Source organism: Panthera tigris, chromosome B1, assembly GCF_018350195.1.
Source record: "Panthera tigris isolate Pti1 chromosome B1, P.tigris_Pti1_mat1.1, whole genome shotgun sequence".
NCBI classification, from domain to species: domain Eukaryota; kingdom Metazoa; phylum Chordata; class Mammalia; order Carnivora; family Felidae; genus Panthera; species Panthera tigris.
The window spans coordinates 93148117-93159933 of record NC_056663.1 but is presented as its reverse complement, the minus strand read 5'-3'; the positions used below and the strand labels follow the sequence as shown (position 1 = coordinate 93159933).

Genomic DNA, 11817 nt, shown 5'->3' with positions numbered 1-11817 from the left:
TTGTAATAAAGTTTGAGTGACATTAAAAATTCTGCACGTGGAATTTTTTTTTTTTTAATATAAAGTGACCATGGTCATTTTATAGGATTGTTTACTCAAACACCTACTTTGGGGAGGGAGGGGGGATGGTCTAAAACTGACCACGCAAGTGTTGGCCAAGGACAGAGCAGAGAATCCAAAATCTGGCTCAGGTTGTATTGACTCCATTAGGCCTTAGTTCTCTCCTCTGTAAAATGAAGGCTGTGCCGCACCCACTGAAGAAGTTCTGTGACCTCAAACACCATTTTAGGCTCTGGAGTGTTCCATTCTGAAGGGTTCAGAGAGTTCCAGCAATTTGAAGGTGGCATAAATGAGGATCAGGCACTGATACCCTGCCACACAGACCCATCTGCATACTTGGAATGTCCTAAAGCCACAGGTGAGGTGGGGGGAGGGGCTCAAAGCATCTTTTGCCCTGGATGGAAGGGATTCCAGAAGATGACCACAGACTGGACCATCAGAGGTGCAAAGCCAACAATCTACAACCTGGAGGTCAATTTCCCAGATCCCAGGTTGCAGCAGTCCACACTTGAGAAAGATTTTTCTGATGCTCCAATTACAAAATAATTCCATGTTTCAGATTGGGGCTGAAAGGGCAGCATTATAAAACTGCGTGGAGAATTTTAAGATCATATTCATATTTTCCAACGGTAATTTTGGTATAGTCCTCATTATGGCATGTTTCCAAGAATATGTTTAGCAAGAAAAAGCCTTTTTTTTTCTCTCCCAGCTGTTAGAGTTTTGTTATTCAGGATTATGCCTGTAGTGTAATTTTGAAGAGTAGTAGGCCTTCATTTTATATACCAATACAATTTTTTTTTTAATCAGCACTAACACCAATTCATCTCAGATTTATTACATAAAAAAAGTGTGTAGGTCTTCTGTCCAGGTAATAACTAAATGCTGTAAAGTTATCACAGGTACAATTGTATCCAAGAAACTACACTAATGGAATATAATGCTTAAAATTTTAATTACACACAAATCAGCGTATTACAAACAAAGGTTGTAGAGCTACAATTTTTTCTAACACTTTCTATAATTCATTAGAGTATATTTTTCTTTCTGGATGTGAATTTCAACATAAAATTGAATAGTTCATTATTTAAGAAGACAGAATATAAAATCTCAGGTGAATATTAAGAAAATAGACCCAAATTTCCCCTTTGAAAAATCTCCCAAGATTTCTTTTAGTGATCCAAATTTATTATCAAGTGCTATTTATTTATTTATTTATTTATTTATTTATTTTTAAATGGTTATTTATACTGAGAGAGAAAGAGAATGGGGGTTGGGTGGAGGTAGGCAGAGACAGAAAGAGAATCCCAAACAGGCTCTGTGCTATCAGCGCAGAGCCCGAGGCAGTGCTCAAACTCATGAACCACGAGATCATGACCTGAGCTAAAATCAAAACTTGGATGCTTTACTGGATTGAGCCCAGGCGTTCCTGGAGCATGGAAAGTACCCTGTTGGCTCAGTCATGTGGTGAATTGAATTGTTTTGATACAAGTCATCTGAATCATTTTTGACAAAACTCTATCCAGATAACTTTATTTGTATGAATACAGAACTTTATACATGTAGCTTTCAGCTCTTGATTCAGAAATATGCTCATCTGGAACAAACTGATGGTTGCCCGTGGAAGGGGAAGGGGAATGGGGAAGGCAAAATGAGTGAAAAGGAGTGGGAGACACAGGATTCCAGTTATGGAAAGAGTAAGTCATGGGAATAGAAGGTAGAACATAGAGAATACAGTTTGTGGTATTGTAATAGCATTGTATGGTCATAGATGCCATGTACACTTGTGGTCAGTTTAGCATAACGTATAAACATATGGAACCACTATGTTGTATGCCTGAAACAAATATAACACTGTGTGCCAACTAGACTTCAATTTTAAAACAAAGGAAATATGCTCATTTTGGGGGCAGGGGTGGTGGCTGGCCAACCCCAACACTGGTATAGCTTACTGGTATACCTTTAGGAATACTTCCGGTCTTTCTGGAAGTTTGTTGAGCCACTAAGTAAGATAATTATTTAATACATCTTTTTATTGACTCTGAATTTCACAATTTGGAGAAATATGTTAAGGACAAAGGCGAAGTACTTTGGTACTACACACAAAAAAATTGGTGGCTCCATGGTTATTCTGTCTGACCCAATAACTAGATTTTAAGCTCCTTCAGGGGAAAAAAAAAAAGTATTTAAATTTTCAGTAACTTTCTGTATAACACATTAACCAGTAAGTATATAAAGTGTCTACTGAATTTAATTAATAATTGAAAGGAGAAATTTGATGTTATTGGATACATAAACCTTATTGAAATATATTATTTGTAAGTATGATCAATATTTTGTTTCATTTATGAAAATTAATATAGAGTGGAATATCTTTAAATTGTTGATTAATAACAGCTTATTTTAAATGACTGTAGCTTCTATCATAAAGGCAGAATATGAGTATCAGAATTCAAAAACACAGAATTATAAAATAAATTGTATCCAATTGTTTACTTTCAATTTCTCACATGCAGTTTAAGGACTTTTCAGTTCTTATATCGTCATTTATCAGTAATTTTTAAAAAATGCACAAGTAGATGGGGCTCCTCAGTGGTTCAGCAGGTCAAGCATCTGACTCTGGATTTCAACTCAGGTCATAATCTCATGGTTCATGGGTTCTAGCTCTGCCACCAGTGCAGAGTCTATCAGGATTCTCTTTCCTTCTCTCTCTGACTGCCCCTGCTCACACTCTATCTCTCTCTCTCTCAAAATAAGTAAACATTTAAAAGTGCATAAAAAGATAATTTCTCAAAAATACTTGAGTTGTTTATTATTTATTTATTCATTCTTAAGTTAATTAACATACAGTTTAGTCTTCGCTTCAGCAGGAGAACCCCATGATTCATCACTTACATATGACACCCAGTGCTCATCCCAACAAGTGCCTTCCTTAATGCCCATCACCCATTTAACCCATCCATTTAACAATCCTCAGTTTGTTCTTTGTATTTAAGAGTCTCTTATGATTTGCTTCTCTCTCTGCTTTTATCCTATTTTTCCTTCCTTTCCCCTATGTTCATATGTTAAGTTTATCAAGTTCCACATACGAATAAAATGTGATATCTGTCTTCAGCTGTCTGACATATTTTCCTTAGCATAATACCCTCCAGTTCCAGCAACATTGTTCCAAATGGCAAGATTTCATTGTTTTTCATCACTGAGTAGTATTCCAGTGTGTGTGTGTGTGTGTGTGTGTGTGTGTGTGTGTGTGCATGTGTGTGTCTATACCACATCTTTTTAATATGCTCATCAGTTGATGTACATTTGAGTTCTTTGCATAATCTGACTATTGTTGATATTGCTGCTATAAACAGTGAGGTGCATGTGCCCCTTCGAATTAGCAGTTTTGTATCCTCTGGATAAAAACCTAGTAGTGCAATTGCTGGGTTGTAGAGTAGTTCTATTTTTAACTTTTTGAGGAAATTACACACTGTTTTCGGAGTGGCTGCACCAGTTTGCATTCCAACCAACAGTGCAATACGGTGTCTCTTTCTCCAGATTTTCATCAACATCTGTGGTTTCCTGAGTTGTTAATTTTAGCCAATATTTATACCAATAAGATACACATGCCAATAAATTGAATGGGACTTTATCGAGTTTTCATTTCAAAGCAGGTGATTTTTTTACCTTCCATTATTCTTCCTGGAAACTGCATATAGAACTTTAATTATTTCCAGAAAGAAGATATCAGTTTATCTTTTTAAATTTTCCTATTTAAATTCTAATGATACCAGTTTCTTTAGTGGGAAAATTATCAGCTTCTCTTTTCCTACGCAGACACTTACATAGAAATAAAAATAATGCCTTTGCCAGATGGGAATGCTGACATTGAATGTAGAATGTGTTTCTACATAGGCTTAGGGTAAGGTAGTAAGCAGTGCAATATCTTGTCATTTTTAAAGAAGGAAATATTTGAAAGTGTTCATGCAATTGTTCCATCTCCACTGCTAGTTATTATACAAGTAAGTTTTTACTTAAGTCAACCTTGAATGATAGCTTGAATTCCTTTTACTACTCCATGTTTTGTGGACTTCATTTTCTTTAAGGGTCTTCTTTTCTTGATTGGAAAAAGAAACACTACTCCATATTTCCTAGGAAACACTATAGGCATAGGTAAGAGCTAAACTAATGTGTTGTCATTCTTTGACAATTTCTATTAGCTGGAAGGAACAGAAGTGAGCTCTATGTCACTCCCAAACTGCTAACCAGCTGTGACATTTTGTGCTACTTATAACATGATTATGAAAATTAGGAAAAGAAACATTATTAAAATAATGATCATTACTATTAGAGAAATGATTAATTGATTATAATTTAATCTAGAAGTGATTCTATATTAAAAACGCAGGTTCTTAGAAAAGTTTTAATTACTAAGTAGTTTGAGATTTAAGATAAGAACTCGCTCAAATGCCTCAGCATAAACTCTCTGGATGTGAGGAGCTGCTTATGTAATTTTAAGAAATAATTAATCTTTATTTTTGAGAGAGAGAGAGAGAGAAAGAGAAAGAGTGAGTGAGGGAGGGGTAGAGAGAGAGGGAGACACAGAATCTGAAACAGGCTCCAGGCTCTGAGCTGTCAGCACAGAGCCCAACACGGGGCTTGAACTCACGAACTGCAAGATCATGACCTGAACCGAAGTCAGACACTTAACTGACTAAGCCACCCAGGTGCCCTAAGAAATAATTAAATAGAAAAAAATATATAGTTGAAAAGCAACCATCCACTATTTTTAGGTCATATTTAAAGCAGAATATTTGTACATTTTTCAGAAAGTGCGTATCTTTTAACATAAACATATTTATTCGGGTTAGAACACAATCAGCACAGTACATGAAAATTGTAGCTACATCAAGCAGGCCACTTGCCAAAATGTTTAGTATTAAAAATATGTTCCAGATAAAAAAGGAATTAGAGGAAAACAATAAGTGATGCTTTCATCCCATTTAAGCTTCATTTATCATTATTCTATTCTCACTCCTTTAATAGCCCATAATAAGGTCAAATTTTCACACTAAATTTAACCACAACAACTAACTATAAGTTTTAGGTATAAAAATATCTATAAATATAACTGGGTCTCTATGCTCTTGATATTCAGGAAAGATAGAATATAGCCAGCATATTCTCATTTGAATGGACTAAAATTTAGTCATTTATTCAATAAATATATATTAATTACCTATTTTATCTCAGTCAGTTTTCAAGGCTCTGGTGATGCATTTGTTTACAAAGTAGATAATTGCACTTGCTTTCAGGGATCTTGTATTCTTCTGGTAGAAACACACACAGAAATTCACATATGCAGAAAAACACATATCATCAAGAACCATGAATAGGTGCTGTGAAGGAAGATAAACCTGAGTTGCAGTTTGCTTTAAAAGCACTGGTCAAGGGATGCATCATGGAGAAGGTATAATTTGAACACACTGTGGAAGCCAGTAATACAAGCACTTGAGGTAATGTAGACCATTACATCATGTAGAAGGATACATGAAAAGGCCCTGAAGGAGTGTGCATGGGTGTATTCCAAGGACATTACAGAAGACATTATGGTTGGAACTGAGTGCAGCAATGGTAGGGCAAAGGTAGTGGAGAGAGATTTACCTAATACTGGGGTTTGTATTTTATCCACAGTGATAGAGTAAATTTAAGAATGGTGAAAATGTGAATGACAAGATTGTTCTCATCCTTGAAGAGTATCTACTGCTAATGTTTTAACAATGGAGAGTACATTGAGAAGGATGGTTGTAAGGAGGCCAATTACGAGGTTCTTGCAATGACTCATGTTATCATATTGATGTTTGGACAAAGGTAGTGATGGTGAAACTGGTAACAAAAGTGACAAAGTCAACTGGGTTTCCTCATAGAATATATATGAGTTGTGATAGATAAGGATAAACAAAAATGTTACTAACACTTAGGGTCAGAGCATACATAAGGATGGAGTTGCCATTTCAGGATGTGGGAAAGGTGTAAGTAAAAAGCAAGTTGAATGGTGGTGGGCAAAGATCAGACTTAGTTTTTGTACAGTTGGTTTTGAGAAGTTAATTTAAGTGGACTTATTGAATAAATTATTGATATAGGACTTTCCAGTTTCAGCTCCAAAATATAAAGAGCTTGGAAGTCATCACTCTTGTCCTTATATTAAGTAAAAGCTAAACAAATTAAAAAAAGAAAATGAAAAAAAAAAAGCTGAACAAACTGAAAATCAATGACTTCTTTTGGACTCATCAGAGAACTGAGGTCAGAGGGCTAACCTCTCCCCCCACATCTGGAGAGACATGTAATCCAGCGGGTCACAGCCAAGGTCTCCTTTGCTGCAGTAAATGCTGCTGCAGCCATTAACTAACAGGAGCACTTCAATGGTAATTTGATGAATGACTGAAAGCTGAGTTATCTGGAGTGAGAAGGAGAAATTCCTCTGGTCACAGTCTTACAGCAGCCTTCTCGAGAATTTGATGCTCTATTTTCAGGAATCCTAACAAATTCTCATAATACCCAAGAAAGAACCCTTTGTGGCACTGGCAGAGTGATAAAAGTACCATTGTGCAATATGCCCACTTCTTTCTCCATAACGAATGCCTATGCTCTGGCAAGAAAAGACTTTAGAAGACCTCCATTCCAGGGACACCTGGGTGGCTCAGTGTGTTAAATGTCTGACTTCAGTTCAGGTCATGATCTCACAGTTCATGTGTTCAAGCCCCGTGATGGGCTCTGTGCTGACAGCTCAGATCCTGAATGGTTCTGTGTCTCCTTGTGTTTCTGCCCCTCTCCCACTTGTGCTCTCTCTCTCTCTCTCTTCCTAAAAAAATATATATACATATATGTATATCATATATTATGTATGCTCAATACATACATATATATATATATATGTATATATATATATATATATATAGAGAGAGAGAGAGAGAGAGAGAACTCCATTCTACCTGGGAGAAGGATATTTACCTCCTGTCATCTCATTCTATACTTCTTGTATCACTTAAAATGTGGATAAGGAAAAATAAATAAATAAATATGTGGATGAGGATAAGGAACCCTTATGAAGGTCACAGACCAGATACACAGGCTTATTAAAAGACTGACATGTAATCAGGGCTAGAATGCTTTTTGCCCTCGACACCTTGTTACCACATCATTAAGACTCCAGTATCCAGTATACTCACAGTGGACTCCAGCTCAATGAGCTGCAATATATAGATAGATTCCACTTAAGGAAGAGTTTTAGGGAAGTCAAAATACAGCATGGAGGAAGAAAACAGAAGAAAAGCACTAGAGAAAATTGAAGCCTTGGCACTTAAAGCTACAACAAATATTAATCACTGCCAACCACTAGCCAGGAATCATATAAGGCCTCATATTGAAGAGCTATTTGTCTCAGTTCTATTATCCAAATTATCATGTCCAGCTTTCAAAAAAATTATAAGAAATGCTAAAAGTAAAGAAAAAATATAGTCTAATGAAACAAAAAAAAATCAGAACTGGATTCAGATACGATACAGACTTTACAATTATTAAACAGGGAATTTAAACTGAAAATATACTAACCTGGATTTCAGAAGAAAATTTCATTGGAGGCATTAATTTGTTGTTAGTGTATTTTAGTATTCAAAATCCATAAGATGGATTAGAAAATTTACAGAGTAAATGGTAGAGAAGAGGTGTGAAAATTGAGTTCTGAAGCCCTCCACTGCTTGGAAAGGCTGGAAGAACCAGAAGTAGAGATTGGGAGTGTGATGTAAAGCCAAACCCAGAAAAATGTATGCTGTGGAAGGTAGTAAGAGAAAGTGTCTCAGGGAGCAAAGAGTGATCTTCTCTGGTAATGCTTGCAGATAGGTGAAGTTAGAGGAGAACCAAGCAGCCATTGGATCAGAGTAAAGTATCAATGGGATCATTGATGGAAGCACAAGAGAAGACTCAGTAGGTGATGATAGTCAACAACAAATTGGCAGATGTAGAAGATAAAAAAGAGGAGAAGAATTAGAGATAGAGAATATAAATAGTTGGAACAGTTTTGTTGTAAAGAGGAAAGGGATAATGAGGTTGTAGCAATTGCAGAATGTGGGTTGAGAAGCTTAATTATAACTTAATAATGGACTTATAATAATTTTACTCTCTATGCATAATAAAAATAGATGTGACGATTAATAATGCAAAAATTAAAGGAAATAATAATTCCTAGAATATTATCCCTGAGGAGGCCAGGTGAAATGGGCTGAAGTGAATTCAGGGAGTATTTGACCTAGGAGAAGTGCGTTCATCAACACTTTGTAATAATTCAACATATACGCTTTCATTATCCTCTCTAATCCTTCCTCGAATTCCGCATCAGACTACACTTTGTCTTTGATTGTTTTGCTGAGTTCAGGGTATATGCTACCACTTTGAAATTGTATATTGCTGGAAAGAAAGGTGTGAGGACCTATCCTGCATGGGCATATTCCTACAACAAATGAAAACTACTTAAATTTGATTATTCATTCAACACTGTGAAAACCTAAGCAAAAAAGAAAGCATACTAAGAAATGAGTCACCACTGATACAATCTCAAATGTAATGTTTAAATTTTATATCAATGACATTATCTGCAAACATCACTTTTTTTTTCTTTTATACTGCTAGTTCCTTCAATTTCTATTAGATATGCCAGGCCTGTTAAACTGACAGAACTTAAATATGCCTAACACTGCTGTGAGTAATGAAATGCAGAATTAACCAGGTTCTGTAATTGGCACAGCAGGTAATCACATACCAGTAACTCAAATATTAACTCTGGTTTGTAGAGGCTAACAAATTCATCTCTGCTTCCGTTCTGTTGGGATTTAAAGGATTATAAAAGGCCAGGATCCCAAGGTTCTGGGTTCTATAGACGAGTTTCTCATTCCAAATAGAATTGTTCAGAACACTGTATTAGGGTCTGCCTCTGTGAGAAATAAAAGAGCACCATGGGATAGCCACTCATGCAATGCTGTATTTGTGTAGTCAAACATGGTTTAACATTTATGATTCTGTCTCTAGAGCAAAGCAAATAGAAGAGGAATAGTAATGTTTTCAAAGAAACATCTATAAATGGAAAGTAAGCATAAGGGCATTTTGTTTTCCTTTAGATGCTTTTGTTTTAGAATATATTTTGCCAAAGCCTCATCTAACTCTGTGCCATCACAGAACATATATTTAGAAAGATGCTTCATGAAAATAATTTTTGAAAGTTTACTCAAGTAAAATGAGAAATCTCTGCTTTCTATATTTTTGAGATTTGTGCTGCACCTAAGAAATACCTATAATAGCACCTATAATAATAATTATCTTCAAATATATTTTTCCAAAACAATTTCTTTGATAAAAGCATAAATATACAATTAAATAATTTTCCAGCTAAAACACTTAGGAAAATAGTGGCTGATTATTTTTATCTACAGAATGAGAAGATTACATTATTCTCCATGTGTCTAGAAACTTATGAGGAAAATCTTAGACTTGAGACTATGGAGGAACTGTTTGGGCCATTTAAGATCTTCCTGATTGGAAGAATATTTGTATTATGTATGACAGAAATGTATTTTTTCAGTTTAAATGATATCTGTTTTGTAACAAGAAAGGTAAGAGCCAAAGACAAGCAACATTTGTGACTAAAAAAATTATAAAAGGATCTTGACATTTTGTTATATTTTATTCTGTCTTCAGTGTGATATATTATTTGGTTCAACACTTTGGATCAGTGAGCTATGCAACTGATTGAATACATTTTCTAAATTTTAAAATGATAAATGCTTAAGAAACATAACTGAGGGTATCATATACCTTATACAAACTGGTGATTCAACCTTTATGGCTTTCAATCATCATGCGTTTCATATTACCTACTTTGCCAGATCACTGTGATTTTATGATGACTCAAACATGAATAACAATAAAAGAAAATAGCTTTGATTGATGATAATGGTACTGTGAAATTCATTAGGAATTCAAAAGACTTCAGATTAAGAGTTCAGTTCAAAATTCAGCGATCAGAATCATTGGACTCTGGAACTCATGAAATCAGAATAAAATGCATACACACTTTTAGATAAAACTGTTTCTGAATTGCATATACAAATCAATTATTTATATGATTTTTATTCATCAAATGGAGAAGCCATTGCCTCCAAAGCTTTTACTCTGAACCTAGTAAAATTAGAACACATATTTTGTGATACAGAAAGACTTGTTTCCTACATTACAGAAGTAAAAGGTAGTATGTGATTTCATGAAATGATTCCTAAATGTTAGTCTTCCAGAGAAAAAGAACATTATCAAATGATACTTTAAATAATTTTCTCCTGTAATCATGATCTTTACTGAATAAGTTCCTGTGACTTTATTTAAAATCAACTTAATGGAAACAGAAATCTCTCTTTAAAATAGAATTTTAAAATGGCTTGCCTAAATATATATTAAAATTAAACTAAATGTTATTGCATTTTTTCTGAGAAAATTTTATAAAGTATATAAAGGTAAAAAGAAATATTTAATATTTGGCTTTTAAGTATACGATTATTAAACTATATTTTTAAAGTACATTGTGAAGAACTCACGTTAAGAATTCAGAAAAGATTTTTTACTAGAAATCCAAAGTCTCCAAAGAATGACCTCGTGCAAGCCATTTAAATCATAACAAAGTTCTTGAATAGCAAAAAATAAAATCACAAATTATAATAATAAACACAATAAAGCAATTTTATACAAATGCACAAACCTGATAATCTATGCTGATAGGTTAGAAAATAATTACTTGCTTCCCTAAAGAAAAGCAGCTGTAAATTATTCAGTGGTTACTCCAGCACTGATGGAAACATTCCTTTGTTTTGTATTTCTAGCTTAAAGAATTCTCTATCAAGACTTAGGCAGCCTTCTTATTTCTCTGTAATTATGGATAGTGTGGTTAGCCTTTAGTTTTCACATCCACATTTATTTTCTTTAAAGAATGTTCTTTATTCCAAATGTTTCTTTCGTTTTTTTTTTTTTTTTTTTAATTTGTATTACTTAGGAAGCCTGGTAACCCTTCCTTGAATAAAATGACTAATTCTTGAATAGTGGAAGAATTGATTGCTAAATTGTGAGAGAGACATAAACACATCAGCACACACATGCACACACACACCTTCACCTATCTGTCATCTATTATCTTATCTATCTATCTATCTATCTATCATCTATCATCTATATGAATTGATGAAACATGACCTGTAGGGAAATAGGTTCTACTTACATAAATGGGTTAGAAAAAAATCTTAGGGCAGAGAGCCGCCACCACGGGGTGAAAACGCCCAAGACTAGGTAGTGAGATATTGTAATGGGGTCACGAGTAAATTTACTTTCCATCTGATGCCAGTGCATCTTTATCACAAACTCCACTTGCCCCATAGACCCTTTGCTTCTTACACATACAATTTAATGATTACTGTCTGAGTATTTTCTTCATGTTTACCACATGTGTAAGATCTTTTTCTTCACTTTCACCACATGGGTAATATCTTGTGAGCTCAATAAATAAAGAGACAAAACCCCTGTTCATGGCTCTTATCTCCTCCAGGACATTAACCTCTCTTGTATTCAATTCTGCATACACTCTCTTGTTGGAAAAGAGAACTCCAGACTCATAGTCTGTGACAATGACCTAGATATAAGTACTAAAAAACAGAGAGTGCCAGCCGAAAGGCTCAGATCTAGCATTCT

General features: G+C 34.7%; 1 long non-coding RNA gene across 1 annotated transcript in view; it reads left to right on the top strand.

Moving 5' to 3' along the window:
- The first annotated feature begins 332 nt into the window (after positions 1-332).
- Positions 333-11817, top strand: part of LOC122237676 — a 40346-nt gene continuing 28861 nt past the window's right edge. Inside the window, exon 1 of the long non-coding RNA XR_006216274.1 lies at positions 333-418. This is a non-coding gene — a long non-coding RNA (uncharacterized LOC122237676). The remainder of the gene's footprint in view (positions 419-11817) is intronic.